Here is a 19,727-nt window from a genome sequence, read left to right as displayed (position 1 = left end):
TAGTGCCTCTAAATGCCAAGTGAACAGAGGCGCTTAATTAAATATCGAATCCCAGCTCTCTCCGCTTGAGAGGGAGAGCAAGCCATTCTCAAGTGGAGGAGGGATGTTTTCAGCAGCTATCTGCAACATTCTCTGGACCTGGCCACTGTGTAGCTACAAAGAAACCTTTTGTCTGAGGAAACTAACTAAAGAAACTTGGAAGTGGAAAAAGCGAGAAAGAATGAGACAATACCCTTATCTTGGTGACTCATTCACTTATTCGGTCACTTACCAAATCAAATATCCACTACGTGTAGAGAGTACTGTGCTGAAAACCGCACAGAACACGGAGACGTACCCCCATTCGCAGGGAGGTTAGATACCAGAGAGGGAGACAAGATGTAGATTACCTTACGGCAGTTCCGCACCTGTCTTGTTAAACTGTTTACAGCTTCAGGGGAGAGAAGGGATCCAGAAATCGCTTGGATTCTCAGTGAAGTCTTCGCAGAGACGGAGGTGCAAAATAGGTGGACTGGAAGAAACAAAAAAATTAACCTCGTGGGTAGATATGAAACGGAGCAGAGGTGCACAGATATTTAGACCCCGTTCTTTCTTGAAACGTCTAGAAAGTGAAACTGAAGCCAAATTACGGAGGGCCTGGAGTGTCAGTCTTAGGAGCTTGGCCGTACGGGGTTGACAGCGGGTGCCACGGACGGCTCGGAAGAGGGCAAGGGCATAACCCAAGAGCCCTGGGAGGTGTAGGAGAGGTCGCAGCGAGGGAGGTAGAAAGGCATGCGATTCTCCGAAGCAGTCACCGTAACCCAGGTGTAAACTCATAAACGGTAGACGCGGAGTAAGGGCGACACAGACGGCAGGGAGGAGTACGAGGGACACTAGAAAGGAAAACGGTCGGGGCTTCACCAGGGATTGGGTGCATTCCTTTCTCCCTCTAACAGAGGTTATCAGTAACCGGGCTAGTCGCTGGGAATCAAGAGTAAGCAAAACAGGCGTGATCTCTTCTTCCTCACGGGCCACGGGGTAAACTTACCTACCTGAAACTGGATGCGAAAGGCGATGACGGCCATAAGCGAGAGGTGCGTGGTGTCACGTGAGCTACGGTAGGGAGACGAGATGAGTTGAGTAGGTAAGGGGACGCTTTCTTGACCAAGTGACACCTGAGAAGACATGAGAAGGGTGAGGCGGCATCAGTCAGCTGCAAACTAAACAGAGGGACACTTCCTGCAGAGGGGCAGCACGGGCAATGCGCCGTTGTAAGTATGCAGGCCTGAGAGGAGGCCACTGTGGGCAGGATGATTGAGAATGAAAGGAAGGAGCTGCAAGACGAGGCCGCAGAGATCACGCTCCACCCTGCCCAGGGGATGCCCTGCCCTGCGGACTAGCACACCCAGAGAGAGAGTACCAGTGCACAGCCAGATGACAAGCCTGCTCGACGATGCAAGCCAACGCTGCTTCTTTCACCAAGAAAGTCTTGCCTGGTAAACTAAACAGCGTATCCATAGAGCGGACACGTGATTTACATTCTGAAGCAGGCGCCCCGCCTTACGGAACGGCGACGGTTCTCAGGGGGGCCGGGCAGGAGCCGCTCTGCGCGTCTGTCCCAGGGACCCACCCGCCTGCGGGACCTCCGGCCGCCTCGCAGGAAGCTACGACGCCCAGTCCCACGGCTACCTGTGCAGCGAGGTGTACTCCGCGGACGCGTGCCACACACACTTCAAGTGGTTGGGCGGCCTGAGTGGCAAGGCGAGAGGCCTGCCTGCCGCGCAGACCAAGAAGGCGCTCTTCGGCCTGGGCCTAGGTGCTTGCGCCGCCCCCCTGGGCCTACCGGGCTCTGAGGGCCCTGCCCTGGACCCCCAGCCCCCCACCCACGCCCTTGGTTCAGTCACAGTAGAGGTGGCCACACCCACACCCTCTGTGACCTCTGCGTTCCACCCTCCTGCAGCCCCGCCCGCCCCCCTCCACCGGTTGCCCTGGGCTACCGAAGCTGCATCCTGGGGCCAGGGGGTTCCCAGGAGGCCAAGGGAAGACACGATGGCCTTCAATGAGTCGCAGAGGCCTTACGTGGCCTTGTGTGGTTGGGCTCACCTCTTACGTTTCAGTGAACTCTGCGAGAGGACAGGGACCTGCAGCCTCACAGTTGGGCTCCACGGTAAGGTGTGCGGGACAGACCTCAAACTGACCCACGGCATGGAGCAACACCCGCCATCGAGAGGTCTACAAGAGAGCCGCTGCAGCTAGCCCACAGGTCCGAGAAAACTAGATTCTTCTTTATGTAAGTGAGTTTTGGGGAGATTTGTTGCAAAGCATTATCACAGCAAGAGCCGACTAGTACAACATTCTCCAAATCACTGCCATGTCCACGGCTGCCACCGTGCCTACGTGTAAGGCAACTGTGTCCTCGAACTTTGAGAACTCCTGAATGAATTCTCGGTGCCTCTCCAACACAATGTACGTGGCTAAGGTGTCCCCAGATAACTTCACTAACGTACCACCGAGACCGCCCTAAGCTTTCATTAAACGCAATGCGACGCTCTTTCTATTCGTTTTCTGTTTCTACGTAGGTAAAATGCTTTCCGTCAATCTAAAAGGATGGAAAATTGGCACAAAACACTCTGTGCATAGTTGTTTTTCACAAAGGAAAATCACAAACGAAACAGGCATTTCACCGGGTGTAGAGCACTAACGCCCCCTAGTGCCTCTAAATGCCAAGTGAACAGAGGCGCTTAATTAAATATCGAATCCCAGCTCTCTCCGCTTGAGAGGGAGAGCAAGCCATTCTCAAGTGGAGGAGGGATGTTTTCAGCAGCTATCTGCAACATTCTCTGGACCTGGCCACTGTGTAGCTACAAAGAAACCTTTTGTCTGAGGAAACTAACTAAAGAAACTTGGAAGTGGAAAAAGCGAGAAAGAATGAGACAATACCCTTATCATGGTGACTCATTCACTTATTCGGTCACTTACCAAATCAAATATCCACTACGTGTAGAGAGTACTGTGCTGAAAACCGCACAGGACACGGAGACATACCCCCATTCGCAGGGAGGTTAGATACCAGAGAGGGAGACAAGATGTAGATTACCTTACGGCAGTTCCACACCTGTCTTGTTAAACTGTTTACAGCTTCAGGGGAGAGAAGGGATCCAGAAATCGCTTGGATTCTCAGTGAAGTCTTCGCAGAGACGGAGGTGCAAAATAGGTGGACTGGAAGAAACAAAAAAATTAACCTCGTGGGTAGATATGAAACGGAGCAGAGGTGCACAGATATTTAGACCCCGTTCTTTCTTGAAACGTCTAGAAAGTGAAACTGAAGCCAAATTACGGAGGGCCTGGAGTGTCAGTCTTAGGAGCTTGGCCGTACGGGGTTGACAGCGGGTGCCACGGACGGCTCGGAAGAGGGCAAGGGCATAACCCAAGAGCCCTGGGAGGTGTAGGAGAGGTCGCAGCGAGGGAGGTAGAAAGGCATGCGATTCTCCGAAGCAGTCACCGTAACCCAGGTGTAAACTCATAAACGGTAGACGCGGAGTAAGGGCGACACAGACGGCAGGGAGGAGTACGAGGGACACTAGAAAGGAAAACGGTCGGGGCTTCACCAGGGATTGGGTGCATTCCTTTCTCCCTCTAACAGAGGTTATCAGTAACCGGGCTAGTCGCTGGGAATCAAGAGTAAGCAAAACAGGCGTGATCTCTTCTTCCTCACGGGCCACGGGGTAAACTTACCTACCTGAAACTGGATGCGAAAGGCGATGACGGCCATAAGCGAGAGGTGCGTGGTGTCACGTGAGCTACGGTAGGGAGACGAGATGAGTTGAGTAGGTAAGGGGACGCTTTCTTGACCAAGTGACACCTGAGAAGACATGAGAAGGGTGAGGCGGCATCAGTCAGCTGCAAACTAAACAGAGGGACACTTCCTGCAGAGGGGCAGCACGGGCAATGCGCCGTTGTAAGTATGCAGGCCTGAGAGGAGGCCACTGTGGGCAGGATGATTGAGAATGAAAGGAAGGAGCTGCAAGAAGAGGCCGCAGAGATCACGCTCCACCCTGCCCAGGGGATGCCCTGCCCTGCGGACTAGCACACCCAGAGAGAGAGTACCAGTGCACAGCCAGATGACAAGCCTGCTCGACGATGCAAGCCAACGCTGCTTCTTTCACCAAGAAAGTCTTGCCTGGTAAACTAAACAGCGTATCCATAGAGCGGACACGTGATTTACATTCTGAAGCAGGCGCCCCGCCTTACGGAACGGCGACGGTTCTCAGGGGGGCCGGGCAGGAGCCGCTCCGCGCGTCTGTCCCAGGGACCCACCCGCCTGCGGGACCTCCGGCCGCCTCGCAGGAAGCTACGACGCCCAGTCCCACGGCTACCTGTGCAGCGAGGTGTACTCCGCGGACGCGTGCCACACACACTTCAAGTGGGAGGGCGGCCTGAGTGGCAAGGCGAGAGGCCGGCCTGCCGCGCAGACCAAGAAGGCGCTCTTCGGCCTGGGCCTAGGTGCTTGAGCCGCCCCCCTGGGCCTACCGGGCTCTGAGGGCCCTTCCCTGGACCCCCAGCCCCCCACCCACGCCCTTGGTTCAGTCACAGCAGAGGTGGCCACACCCACACCCTCTGTGACCTCCGCGTTCCACCCTCCTGCAGCCCCGCCCGCCCCCCTCCGCCAGTTGCCCTGGGCTACCGAAGCTGCATCCTGGGGCCAGGGGGTTCCCAGGAGGCCAAGGGAAGACACGATGGCCTTCAATGAGTCGCAGAGGCCTTACGTGGCCTTGTGTGGTTGGGCTCACCTCTTACGTTTCAGTGAACTCTGCGAGAGGACAGGGACCTGCAGCCTCACAGTTGGGCTCCACGGTAAGGTGTGCGGGACAGACCTCAAACTGACCCACGGCATGGAGCAACACCCGCCATCGAGAGGTCTACAAGAGAGCCGCTGCAGCTAGCCCACAGGTCCGAGAAAACTAGATTCTTCTTTATGTAAGTGAGTTTTGGGGAGATTTGTTGCAAAGCATTATCACAGCAAGAGCCGACTAGTACAACATTCTCCAAATCACTGCCATGTCCACGGCTGCCACCGTGCCTACGTGTAAGGTAACTGTGTCCTCGAACTTTGAGAACTCCTGAATGAATTCTCGGTGCCTCTCCAACACAATGTACGTGGCTAAGGTGTCCCCAGATAACTTCACTAACGTACCACCGAGACCGCCCTAAGCTTTCATTAAACGCAATGCAACGCTCTTTCTATTCGTTTTCTGTTTCTACGTAGGTAAAATGCTTTCCGTCAATCTAAAAGGATGGAAAATTGGCACAAAACACTCTGTGCATAGTTGTTTTTCACAAAGGAAAATCACAAACGAAACAGGCATTTCACCGGGTGTAGAGCACTAACGCCCCCTAGTGCCTCTAAATGCCAAGTGAACAGAGGCGCTTAATTAAATATCGAATCCCAGCTCTCTCCGCTTGAGAGGGAGAGCAAGCCATTCTCAAGTGGAGGAGGGATGTTTTCAGCAGCTATCTGCAACATTCTCTGGACCTGGCCACTGTGTAGCTACAAAGAAACCTTTTGTCTGAGGAAACTAACTAAAGAAACTTGGAAGTGGAAAAAGCGAGAAAGAATGAGACAATACCCTTATCATGGTGACTCATTCACTTATTCGGTCACTTACCAAATCAAATATCCACTACGTGTAGAGAGTACTGTGCTGAAAACCGCACAGGACACGGAGACGTACCCCCATTCGCAGGGAGGTTAGATACCAGAGAGGGAGACAAGATGTAGATTACCTTACGGCAGTTCCGCACCTGTCTTGTTAAACTGTTTACAGCTTCAGGGGAGAGAAGGGATCCAGAAATCGCTTGGATTCTCAGTGAAGTCTTCGCAGAGACGGAGGTGCAAAATAGGTGGACTGGAAGAAACAAAAAAATTAACCTCGTGGGTAGATATGAAACGGAGCAGAGGTGCACAGATATTTAGACCCCGTTCTTTCTTGAAACGTCTAGAAAGTGAAACTGAAGCCAAATTACGGAGGGCCTGGAGTGTCAGTCTTAGGAGCTTGGCCGTACGGGGTTGACAGCGGGTGCCACGGACGGCTCGGAAGAGGGCAAGGGCATAACCCAAGAGCCCTGGGAGGTGTAGGAGAGGTCGCAGCGAGGGAGGTAGAAAGGCATGCGATTCTCCGAAGCAGTCACCGTAACCCAGGTGTAAACTCATAAACGGTAGACGCGGAGTAAGGGCGACACAGACGGCAGGGAGGAGTACGAGGGACACTAGAAAGGAAAACGGTCGGGGCTTCACCAGGGATTGGGTGCATTCCTTTCTCCCTCTAACAGAGGTTATCAGTAACCGGGCTAGTCGCTGGGAATCAAGAGTAAGCAAAACAGGCGTGATCTCTTCTTCCTCACGGGCCACGGGGTAAACTTACCTACCTGAAACTGGATGCGAAAGGCGATGACGGCCATAAGCGAGAGGTGCGTGGTGTCACGTGAGCTACGGTAGGGAGACGAGATGAGTTGAGTAGGTAAGGGGACGCTTTCTTGACCAAGTGACACCTGAGAAGACATGAGAAGGGTGAGGCGGCATCAGTCAGCTGCAAACTAAACAGAGGGACACTTCCTGCAGAGGGGCAGCACGGGCAATGCGCCGTTGTAAGTATGCAGGCCTGAGAGGAGGCCACTGTGGGCAGGATGATTGAGAATGAAAGGAAGGAGCTGCAAGACGAGGCCGCAGAGATCACGCTCCACCCTGCCCAGGGGATGCCCTGCCCTGCGGACTAGCACACCCAGAGAGAGAGTACCAGTGCACAGCCAGATGACAAGCCTGCTCGAGGATGCAAGCCAACGCTGCTTCTTTCACCAAGAAAGTCTTGCCTGGTAAACTAAACAGCCTATCCATAGAGCGGACACGTGATTTACATTCTGAAGCAGGCGCCCCGCCTTACGGAACGGCGACGGTTCTCAGGGGGGCCGGGCAGGAGCCGCTCCGTGCGTCTGTCCCAGGGACCCACCCGCCTGCGGGACCTCCGGCCGCCTCGCAGGAAGCTACGACGCCCAGTCCCACGGCTACCTGTGCAGCGAGGTGTACTCCGCGGACGCGTGCCACACACACTTCAAGTGGGAGGGCGGCCTGAGTGGCAAGGCGAGAGGCCGGCCTGCCGCGCAGACCAAGAAGGCGCTCTTCGGCCTGGGCCTAGTGCTTGAGCCGCCCCCCTGGGCCTACCGGGCTCTGAGGGCCCTTCCCTGGACCCCCAGACCCCCACCCACGCCCTTGGTTCAGTCACAGCAGAGGTGGCCACACCCACACCCTCTGTGACCTCCGCGTTCCACCCTCCTGCAGCCCCGCCCGCCCCCCTCCGCCGGTTGCCCTGGGCTACCGAAGCTGCATCCTGGGGCCAGGGGGTTCCCAGGAGGCCAAGGGAAGACACGATGGCCTTCAATGAGTCGCAGAGGCCTTACGTGGCCTTGTGTGGTTGGGCTCACCTCTTACGTTTCAGTGAACTCTGCGAGAGGACAGGGACCTGCAGCCTCACAGTTGGGCTCCACGGTAAGGTGTGCGGGACAGACCTCAAACTGACCCACGGCATGGAGCAACACCCGCCATCGAGAGGTCTACAAGAGAGCCGCTGCAGCTAGCCCACAGGTCCGAGAAAACTAGATTCTTCTTTATGTAAGTGAGTTTTGGGGAGATTTGTTGCAAAGCATTATCACAGCAAGAGCCGACTAGTACAACATTCTCCAAATCACTGCCATGTCCACGGCTGCCACCGTGCCTACGTGTAAGGCAACTGTGTCCTCGAACTTTGAGAACTCCTGAATGAATTCTCGGTGCCTCTCCAACACAATGTACGTGGCTAAGGTGTCCCCAGATAACTTCACTAACGTACCACCGAGACCGCCCTAAGCTTTCATTAAACGCAATGCGACGCTCTTTCTATTCGTTTTCTGTTTCTACGTAGGTAAAATGCTTTCCGTCAATCTAAAAGGATGGAAAATTGGCACAAAACACTCTGTGCATAGTTGTTTTTCACAAAGGAAAATCACAAACGAAACAGGCATTTCACCGGGTGTAGAGCACTAACGCCCCCTAGTGCCTCTAAATGCCAAGTGAACAGAGGCGCTTAATTAAATATCGAATCCCAGCTCTCTCCGCTTGAGAGGGAGAGCAAGCCATTCTCAAGTGGAGGAGGGATGTTTTCAGCAGCTATCTGCAACATTCTCTGGACCTGGCCACTGTGTAGCTACAAAGAAACCTTTTGTCTGAGGAAACTAACTAAAGAAACTTGGAAGTGGAAAAAGCGAGAAAGAATGAGACAATACCCTTATCATGGTGACTCATTCACTTATTCGGTCACTTACCAAATCAAATATCCACTACGTGTAGAGAGTACTGTGCTGAAAACCGCACAGGACACGGAGACATACCCCCATTCGCAGGGAGGTTAGATACCAGAGAGGGAGACAAGATGTAGATTACCTTACGGCAGTTCCACACCTGTCTTGTTAAACTGTTTACAGCTTCAGGGGAGAGAAGGGATCCAGAAATCGCTTGGATTCTCAGTGAAGTCTTCGCAGAGACGGAGGTGCAAAATAGGTGGACTGGAAGAAACAAAAAAATTAACCTCGTGGGTAGATATGAAACGGAGCAGAGGTGCACAGATATTTAGACCCCGTTCTTTCTTGAAACGTCTAGAAAGTGAAACTGAAGCCAAATTACGGAGGGCCTGGAGTGTCAGTCTTAGGAGCTTGGCCGTACGGGGTTGACAGCGGGTGCCACGGACGGCTCGGAAGAGGGCAAGGGCATAACCCAAGAGCCCTGGGAGGTGTAGGAGAGGTCGCAGCGAGGGAGGTAGAAAGGCATGCGATTCTCCGAAGCAGTCACCGTAACCCAGGTGTAAACTCATAAACGGTAGACGCGGAGTAAGGGCGACACAGACGGCAGGGAGGAGTACGAGGGACACTAGAAAGGAAAACGGTCGGGGCTTCACCAGGGATTGGGTGCATTCCTTTCTCCCTCTAACAGAGGTTATCAGTAACCGGGCTAGTCGCTGGGAATCAAGAGTAAGCAAAACAGGCGTGATCTCTTCTTCCTCACGGGCCACGGGGTAAACTTACCTACCTGAAACTGGATGCGAAAGGCGATGACGGCCATAAGCGAGAGGTGCGTGGTGTCACGTGAGCTACGGTAGGGAGACGAGATGAGTTGAGTAGGTAAGGGGACGCTTTCTTGACCAAGTGACACCTGAGAAGACATGAGAAGGGTGAGGCGGCATCAGTCAGCTGCAAACTAAACAGAGGGACACTTCCTGCAGAGGGGCAGCACGGGCAATGCGCCGTTGTAAGTATGCAGGCCTGAGAGGAGGCCACTGTGGGCAGGATGATTGAGAATGAAAGGAAGGAGCTGCAAGAAGAGGCCGCAGAGATCACGCTCCACCCTGCCCAGGGGATGCCCTGCCCTGCGGACTAGCACACCCAGAGAGAGAGTACCAGTGCACAGCCAGATGACAAGCCTGCTCGACGATGCAAGCCAACGCTGCTTCTTTCACCAAGAAAGTCTTGCCTGGTAAACTAAACAGCGTATCCATAGAGCGGACACGTGATTTACATTCTGAAGCAGGCGCCCCGCCTTACGGAACGGCGACGGTTCTCAGGGGGGCCGGGCAGGAGCCGCTCCGCGCGTCTGTCCCAGGGACCCACCCGCCTGCGGGACCTCCGGCCGCCTCGCAGGAAGCTACGACGCCCAGTCCCACGGCTACCTGTGCAGCGAGGTGTACTCCGCGGACGCGTGCCACACACACTTCAAGTGGGAGGGCGGCCTGAGTGGCAAGGCGAGAGGCCGGCCTGCCGCGCAGACCAAGAAGGCGCTCTTCGGCCTGGGCCTAGGTGCTTGAGCCGCCCCCCTGGGCCTACCGGGCTCTGAGGGCCCTGCCCTGGACCCCCAGCCCCCCACCCACGCCCTTGGTTCAGTCACAGCAGAGGTGGCCACACCCACACCCTCTGTGACCTCCGCGTTCCACCCTCCTGCAGCCCCGCCCGCCCCCCTCCGCCAGTTGCCCTGGGCTACCGAAGCTGCATCCTGGGGCCAGGGGGTTCCCAGGAGGCCAAGGGAAGACACGATGGCCTTCAATGAGTCGCAGAGGCCTTACGTGGCCTTGTGTGGTTGGGCTCACCTCTTACGTTTCAGTGAACTCTGCGAGAGGACAGGGACCTGCAGCCTCACAGTTGGGCTCCACGGTAAGGTGTGCGGGACAGACCTCAAACTGACCCACGGCATGGAGCAACACCCGCCATCGAGAGGTCTACAAGAGAGCCGCTGCAGCTAGCCCACAGGTCCGAGAAAACTAGATTCTTCTTTATGTAAGTGAGTTTTGGGGAGATTTGTTGCAAAGCATTATCACAGCAAGAGCCGACTAGTACAACATTCTCCAAATCACTGCCATGTCCACGGCTGCCACCGTGCCTACGTGTAAGGTAACTGTGTCCTCGAACTTTGAGAACTCCTGAATGAATTCTCGGTGCCTCTCCAACACAATGTACGTGGCTAAGGTGTCCCCAGATAACTTCACTAACGTACCACCGAGACCGCCCTAAGCTTTCATTAAACGCAATGCAACGCTCTTTCTATTCGTTTTCTGTTTCTACGTAGGTAAAATGCTTTCCGTCAATCTAAAAGGATGGAAAATTGGCACAAAACACTCTGTGCATAGTTGTTTTTCACAAAGGAAAATCACAAACGAAACAGGCATTTCACCGGGTGTAGAGCACTAACGCCCCCTAGTGCCTCTAAATGCCAAGTGAACAGAGGCGCTTAATTAAATATCGAATCCCAGCTCTCTCCACTTGAGAGGGAGAGCAAGCCATTCTCAAGTGGAGGAGGGATGTTTTCAGCAGCTATCTGCAACATTCTCTGGACCTGGCCACTGTGTAGCTACAAAGAAACCTTTTGTCTGAGGAAACTAACTAAAGAAACTTGGAAGTGGAAAAAGCGAGAAAGAATGAGACAATACCCTTATCATGGTGACTCATTCACTTATTCGGTCACTTACCAAATCAAATATCCACTACGTGTAGAGAGTACTGTGCTGAAAACCGCACAGGACACGGAGACGTACCCCCATTCGCAGGGAGGTTAGATACCAGAGAGGGAGACAAGATGTAGATTACCTTACGGCAGTTCCGCACCTGTCTTGTTAAACTGTTTACAGCTTCAGGGGAGAGAAGGGATCCAGAAATCGCTTGGATTCTCAGTGAAGTCTTCGCAGAGACGGAGGTGCAAAATAGGTGGACTGGAAGAAACAAAAAAATTAACCTCGTGGGTAGATATGAAACGGAGCAGAGGTGCACAGATATTTAGACCCCGTTCTTTCTTGAAACGTCTAGAAAGTGAAACTGAAGCCAAATTACGGAGGGCCTGGAGTGTCAGTCTTAGGAGCTTGGCCGTACGGGGTTGACAGCGGGTGCCACGGACGGCTCGGAAGAGGGCAAGGGCATAACCCAAGAGCCCTGGGAGGTGTAGGAGAGGTCGCAGCGAGGGAGGTAGAAAGGCATGCGATTCTCCGAAGCAGTCACCGTAACCCAGGTGTAAACTCATAAACGGTAGACGCGGAGTAAGGGCGACACAGACGGCAGGGAGGAGTACGAGGGACACTAGAAAGGAAAACGGTCGGGGCTTCACCAGGGATTGGGTGCATTCCTTTCTCCCTCTAACAGAGGTTATCAGTAACCGGGCTAGTCGCTGGGAATCAAGAGTAAGCAAAACAGGCGTGATCTCTTCTTCCTCACGGGCCACGGGGTAAACTTACCTACCTGAAACTGGATGCGAAAGGCGATGACGGCCATAAGCGAGAGGTGCGTGGTGTCACGTGAGCTACGGTAGGGAGACGAGATGAGTTGAGTAGGTAAGGGGACGCTTTCTTGACCAAGTGACACCTGAGAAGACATGAGAAGGGTGAGGCGGCATCAGTCAGCTGCAAACTAAACAGAGGGACACTTCCTGCAGAGGGGCAGCACGGGCAATGCGCCGTTGTAAGTATGCAGGCCTGAGAGGAGGCCACTGTGGGCAGGATGATTGAGAATGAAAGGAAGGAGCTGCAAGACGAGGCCGCAGAGATCACGCTCCACCCTGCCCAGGGGATGCCCTGCCCTGCGGACTAGCACACCCAGAGAGAGAGTACCAGTGCACAGCCAGATGACAAGCCTGCTCGAGGATGCAAGCCAACGCTGCTTCTTTCACCAAGAAAGTCTTGCCTGGTAAACTAAACAGCCTATCCATAGAGCGGACACGTGATTTACATTCTGAAGCAGGCGCCCCGCCTTACGGAACGGCGACGGTTCTCAGGGGGGCCGGGCAGGAGCCGCTCCGTGCGTCTGTCCCAGGGACCCACCCGCCTGCGGGACCTCCGGCCGCCTCGCAGGAAGCTACGACGCCCAGTCCCACGGCTACCTGTGCAGCGAGGTGTACTCCGCGGACGCGTGCCACACACACTTCAAGTGGGAGGGCGGCCTGAGTGGCAAGGCGAGAGGCCGGCCTGCCGCGCAGACCAAGAAGGCGCTCTTCGGCCTGGGCCTAGTGCTTGAGCCGCCCCCCTGGGCCTACCGGGCTCTGAGGGCCCTTCCCTGGACCCCCAGACCCCCACCCACGCCCTTGGTTCAGTCACAGCAGAGGTGGCCACACCCACACCCTCTGTGACCTCCGCGTTCCACCCTCCTGCAGCCCCGCCCGCCCCCCTCCGCCGGTTGCCCTGGGCTACCGAAGCTGCATCCTGGGGCCAGGGGGTTCCCAGGAGGCCAAGGGAAGACACGATGGCCTTCAATGAGTTGCAGAGGCCTTACGTGGCCTTGTGTGGTTGGGCTCACCTCTTACGTTTCAGTGAACTCTGCGAGAGGACAGGGACCTGCAGCCTCACAGTTGGGCTCCACGGTAAGGTGTGCGGGACAGACCTCAAACTGACCCACGGCATGGAGCAACACCCGCCATCGAGAGGTCTACAAGAGAGCCGCTGCAGCTAACCCACAGGTCCGAGAAAACTAGATTCTTCTTTATGTAAGTGAGTTTTGGGGAGATTTGTTGCAAAGCATTATCACAGCGAGAGCCGACTAGTACAACATTCTCCAAATCACTGCCATGTCCACGGCTGCCACCGTGCCTACGTGTAAGGCAACTGTGTCCTCGAACTTTGAGAACTCCTGAATGAATTCTCGGTGCCTCTCCAACACAATGTACGTGGCTAAGGTGTCCCCAGATAACTTCACTAACGTACCACCGAGACCGCCCTAAGCTTTCAGTAAACGCAATGCGACGCTCTTTCTATTCGTTTTCTGTTTCTACGTAGGTAAAATGCTTTCCGTCAATCTAAAAGGATGGAAAATTGGCACAAAACACTCTGTGCATAGTTGTTTTTCACAAAGGAAAATCACAAACGAAACAGGCATTTCACCGGGTGTAGAGCACTAACGCCCCCTAGTGCCTCTAAATGCCAAGTGAACAGAGGCGCTTAATTAAATATCGAATCCCAGCTCTCTCCGCTTGAGAGGGAGAGCAAGCCATTCTCAAGTGGAGGAGGGATGTTTTCAGCAGCTATCTGCAACATTCTCTGGACCTGGCCACTGTGTAGCTACAAAGAAACCTTTTGTCTGAGGAAACTAACTAAAGAAACTTGGAAGTGGAAAAAGCGAGAAAGAATGAGACAATACCCTTATCTTGGTGACTCATTCACTTATTCGGTCACTTACCAAATCAAATATCCACTACGTGTAGAGAGTACTGTGCTGAAAACCGCACAGGACACGGAGACGTACCCCCATTCGCAGGGAGGTTAGATACCAGAGAGGGAGACAAGATGTAGATTACCTTACGGCAGTTCCGCACCTGTCTTGTTAAACTGTTTACAGCTTCAGGGGAGAGAAGGGATCCAGAAATCGCTTGGATTCTCAGTGAAGTCTTCGCAGAGACGGAGGTGCAAAATAGGTGGACTGGAAGAAACAAAAAAATTAACCTCGTGGGTAGATATGAAACGGAGCAGAGGTGCACAGATATGTAGACCCTGTTTTTTCTTGAAACGTCTAGAAAGTGAAACTGAAGCCAAATTACGGAGGGCCTGGAGTGTCAGTCTTAGGAGCCTGGCCGTACGGGGTTGACAGCGGGTGCCACGGACGGCTCGGAAGAGGGCAAGGGCATAACCCAAGAGCCCTGGGAGGTGTAGGAGAGGTCGCAGCGAGGGAGGTAGAAAGGCATGCGATTCTCCGAAGCAGTCACCGTAACCCAGGTGTAAACTCATAAACGGTAGACGCGGAGTAAGGGCGACACAGACGGCAGGGAGGAGTACGAGGGACACTAGAAAGGAAAACGGTCGGGGCTTCACCAGGGATTGGGTGCATTCCTTTCTCCCTCTAACAGAGGTTATCAGTAACCGGGCTAGTCGCTGGGAATCAAGAGTAAGCAAAACAGGCGTGATCTCTTCTTCCTCACGGGCCACGGGGTAAACTTACCTACCTGAAACTGGATGCGAAAGGCGATGACGGCCATAAGCGAGAGGTGCGTGGTGTCACGTGAGCTACGGTAGGGAGACGAGATGAGTTGAGTAGGTAAGGGGACGCTTTCTTGACCAAGTGACACCTGAGAAGACATGAGAAGGGTGAGGCGGCATCAGTCAGCTGCAAACTAAACAGAGGGACACTTCCTGCAGAGGGGCAGCACGGGCAATGCGCCGTTGTAAGTATGCAGGCCTGAGAGGAGGCCACTGTGGGCAGGATGATTGAGAATGAAAGGAAGGAGCTGCAAGACGAGGCCGCAGAGATCACGCTCCACCCTGCCCAGGGGATGCCCTGCCCTGCGGACTAGCACACCCAGAGAGAGAGTACCAGTGCACAGCCAGATGACAAGCCTGCTCGAGGATGCAAGCCAACGCTGCTTCTTTCACCAAGAAAGTCTTGCCTGGTAAACTAAACAGCGTATCCATAGAGCGGACACGTGATTTACATTCTGAAGCAGGCGCCCCGCCTTACGGAACGGCGACGGTTCTCAGGGGGGCCGGGCAGGAGCCGCTCCGTGCGTCTGTCCCAGGGACCCACCCGCCTCGCAGGAAGCTACGACGCCCAGTCCCACGGCTACCTGTGCAGCGAGGTGTACTCCGCGGACGCGTGCCACACACACTTCAAGTGGGAGGGCGGCCTGAGTGGCAAGGCGAGAGGCCGGCCTGCCGCGCAGACCAAGAAGGCGCTCTTCGGCCTGGGCCTAGGTGCTTGAGCCGCCCCCCTGGGCCTACCGGGCTCTGAGGGCCCTTCCCTGGACCCCCAGACCCCCACCCACGCCCTTGGTTCAGTCACAGCAGAGGTGGCCACACCCACACCCTCTGTGACCTCCGCGTTCCACCCTCCTGCAGCCCCGCCCGCCCCCCTCCGCCGGTTGCCCTGGGCTACCGAAGCTGCATCCTGGGGCCAGGGGGTTCCCAGGAGGCCAAGGGAAGACACGATGGCCTTCAATGAGTTGCAGAGGCCTTACGTGGCCTTGTGTGGTTGGGCTCACCTCTTACGTTTCAGTGAACTCTGCGAGAGGACAGGGACCTGCAGCCTCACAGTTGGGCTCCACGGTAAGGTGTGCGGGACAGACCTCAAACTGACCCACGGCATGGAGCAACACCCGCCATCGAGAGGTCTACAAGAGAGCCGCTGCAGCTAACCCACAGGTCCGAGAAAACTAGATTCTTCTTTATGTAAGTGAGTTTTGGGGAGATTTGTTGCAAAGCATTATCACAGCGAGAGCCGACTAGTACAACATTCTCCAAATCACTGCCATGTCCACGGCTGCCACCGTGCCTACGTGTAAGGCAACTGTGTCCTCGAACTTTGAGAACTCCTGAATGAATTCTCGGTGCCTCTCCAACACAATGTACGTGGCTAAGGTGTCCCCAGATAACTTCACTAACGTACCACCGAGACCGCCCTAAGCTTTCAGTAAACGCAATGCGACGCTCTTTCTATTCGTTTTCTGTTTCTACGTAGGTAAAATGCTTTCCGTCAATCTAAAAGGATGGAAAATTGGCACAAAACACTCTGTGCATAGTTGTTTTTCACAAAGGAAAATCACAAACGAAACAGGCATTTCACCGGGTGTAGAGCACTAACGCCCCCTAGTGCCTCTAAATGCCAAGTGAACAGAGGCGCTTAATTAAATATCGAATCCCAGCTCTCTCCGCTTGAGAGGGAGAGCAAGCCATTCTCAAGTGGAGGAGGGATGTTTTCAGCAGCTATCTGCAACATTCTCTGGACCTGGCCACTGTGTAGCTACAAAGAAACCTTTTGTCTGAGGAAACTAACTAAAGAAACTTGGAAGTGGAAAAAGCGAGAAAGAATGAGACAATACCCTTATCTTGGTGACTCATTCACTTATTCGGTCACTTACCAAATCAAATATCCACTACGTGTAGAGAGTACTGTGCTGAAAACCGCACAGGACACGGAGACGTACCCCCATTCGCAGGGAGGTTAGATACCAGAGAGGGAGACAAGATGTAGATTACCTTACGGCAGTTCCGCACCTGTCTTGTTAAACTGTTTACAGCTTCAGGGGAGAGAAGGGATCCAGAAATCACTTGGATTCTCAGTGAAGTCTTCGCAGAGACGGAGGTGCAAAATAGGTGGACTGGAAGAAACAAAAAAATTAACCTCGTGGGTAGATATGAAACGGAGCAGAGGTGCACAGATATGTAGACCCTGTTTTTTCTTGAAACGTCTAGAAAGTGAAACTGAAGCCAAATTACGGAGGGCCTGGAGTGTCAGTCTTAGGAGCCTGGCCGTACGGGGTTGACAGCGGGTGCCACGGACGGCTCGGAAGAGGGCAAGGGCATAACCCAAGAGCCCTGGGAGGTGTAGGAGAGGTCGCAGCGAGGGAGGTAGAAAGGCATGCGATTCTCCGAAGCAGTCACCGTAACCCAGGTGTAAACTCATAAACGGTAGACGCGGAGTAAGGGCGACACAGACGGCAGGGAGGAGTACGAGGGACACTAGAAAGGAAAACGGTCGGGGCTTCACCAGGGATTGGGTGCATTCCTTTCTCCCTCTAACAGAGGTTATCAGTAACCGGGCTAGTCGCTGGGAATCAAGAGTAAGCAAAACAGGCGTGATCTCTTCTTCCTCACGGGCCACGGGGTAAACTTACCTACCTGAAACTGGATGCGAAAGGCGATGACGGCCATAAGCGAGAGGTGCGTGGTGTCACGTGAGCTACGGTAGGGAGACGAGATGAGTTGAGTAGGTAAGGGGACGCTTTCTTGACCAAGTGACACCTGAGAAGACATGAGAAGGGTGAGGCGGCATCAGTCAGCTGCAAACTAAACAGAGGGACACTTCCTGCAGAGGGGCAGCACGGGCAATGCGCCGTTGTAAGTATGCAGGCCTGAGAGGAGGCCACTGTGGGCAGGATGATTGAGAATGAAAGGAAGGAGCTGCAAGACGAGGCCGCAGAGATCACGCTCCACCCTGCCCAGGGGATGCCCTGCCCTGCGGACTAGCACACCCAGAGAGAGAGTACCAGTGCACAGCCAGATGACAAGCCTGCTCGAGGATGCAAGCCAACGCTGCTTCTTTCACCAAGAAAGTCTTGCCTGGTAAACTAAACAGCGTATCCATAGAGCGGACACGTGATTTACATTCTGAAGCAGGCGCCCCGCCTTACGGAACGGCGACGGTTCTCAGGGGGGCCGGGCAGGAGCCGCTCCGTGCGTCTGTCCCAGGGACCCACCCGCCTGCGGGACCTCCGGCCGCCTCGCAGGAAGCTACGACGCCCAGTCCCACGGCTACCTGTGCAGCGAGGTGTACTCCGCGGACGCGTGCCACACACACTTCAAGTGGGAGGGCGGCCTGAGTGGCAAGGCGAGAGGCCGGCCTGCCGCGCAGACCAAGAAGGCGCTCTTCGGCCTGGGCCTAGGTGCTTGAGCCGCCCCCCTGGGCCTACCGGGCTCTGAGGGCCCTTCCCTGGACCCCCAGACCCCCACCCACGCCCTTGGTTCAGTCACAGCAGAGGTGGCCACACCCACACCCTCTGTGACCTCCGCGTTCCACCCTCCTGCAGCCCCGCCCGCCCCCCTCCGCCGGTTGCCCTGGGCTACCGAAGCTGCATCCTGGGGCCAGGGGGTTCCCAGGAGGCCAAGGGAAGACACGATGGCCTTCAATGAGTTGCAGAGGCCTTACGTGGCCTTGTGTGGTTGGGCTCACCTCTTACGTTTCAGTGAACTCTGCGAGAGGACAGGGACCTGCAGCCTCACAGTTGGGCTCCACGGTAAGGTGTGCGGGACAGACCTCAAACTGACCCACGGCATGGAGCAACACCCGCCATCGAGAGGTCTACAAGAGAGCCGCTGCAGCTAACCCACAGGTCCGAGAAAACTAGATTCTTCTTTATGTAAGTGAGTTTTGGGGAGATTTGTTGCAAAGCATTATCACAGCGAGAGCCGACTAGTACAACATTCTCCAAATCACTGCCATGTCCACGGCTGCCACCGTGCCTACGTGTAAGGCAACTGTGTCCTCGAACTTTGAGAACTCCTGAATGAATTCTCGGTGCCTCTCCAACACAATGTACGTGGCTAAGGTGTCCCCAGATAACTTCACTAACGTACCACCGAGACCGCCCTAAGCTTTCAGTAAACGCAATGCGACGCTCTTTCTATTCGTTTTCTGTTTCTACGTAGGTAAAATGCTTTCCGTCAATCTAAAAGGATGGAAAATTGGCACAAAACACTCTGTGCATAGTTGTTTTTCACAAAGGAAAATCACAAACGAAACAGGCATTTCACCGGGTGTAGAGCACTAACGCCCCCTAGTGCCTCTAAATGCCAAGTGAACAGAGGCGCTTAATTAAATATCGAATCCCAGCTCTCTCCGCTTGAGAGGGAGAGCAAGCCATTCTCAAGTGGAGGAGGGATGTTTTCAGCAGCTATCTGCAACATTCTCTGGACCTGGCCACTGTGTAGCTACAAAGAAACCTTTTGTCTGAGGAAACTAACTAAAGAAACTTGGAAGTGGAAAAAGCGAGAAAGAATGAGACAATACCCTTATCTTGGTGACTCATTCACTTATTCGGTCACTTACCAAATCAAATATCCACTACGTGTAGAGAGTACTGTGCTGAAAACCGCACAGGACACGGAGACGTACCCCCATTCGCAGGGAGGTTAGATACCAGAGAGGGAGACAAGATGTAGATTACCTTACGGCAGTTCCGCACCTGTCTTGTTAAACTGTTTACAGCTTCAGGGGAGAGAAGGGATCCAGAAATCGCTTGGATTCTCAGTGAAGTCTTCGCAGAGACGGAGGTGCAAAATAGGTGGACTGGAAGAAACAAAAAAATTAACCTCGTGGGTAGATATGAAACGGAGCAGAGGTGCACAGATATTTAGACCCTGTTTTTTCTTGAAACGTCTAGAAAGTGAAACTGAAGCCAAATTACGGAGGGCCTGGAGTGTCAGTCTTAGGAGCCTGGCCGTACGGGGTTGACAGCGGGTGCCACGGACGGCTCGGAAGAGGGCAAGGGCATAACCCAAGAGCCCTGGGAGGTGTAGGAGAGGTCGCAGCGAGGGAGGTAGAAAGGCATGCGATTCTCCGAAGCAGTCACCGTAACCCAGGTGTAAACTCATAAACGGTAGACGCGGAGTAAGGGCGACACAGACGGCAGGGAGGAGTACGAGGGACACTAGAAAGGAAAACGGTCGGGGCTTCACCAGGGATTGGGTGCATTCCTTTCTCCCTCTAACAGAGGT

The sequence above is a fragment of the Leucopleurus acutus genome, assembly GCF_964270905.1.
Source record: "Leucopleurus acutus genome assembly, chromosome: 2".
NCBI classification, from domain to species: Eukaryota; Metazoa; Chordata; class Mammalia; order Artiodactyla; family Delphinidae; genus Leucopleurus; species Leucopleurus acutus.
Note: the sequence above shows the minus strand (reverse complement) of the source record.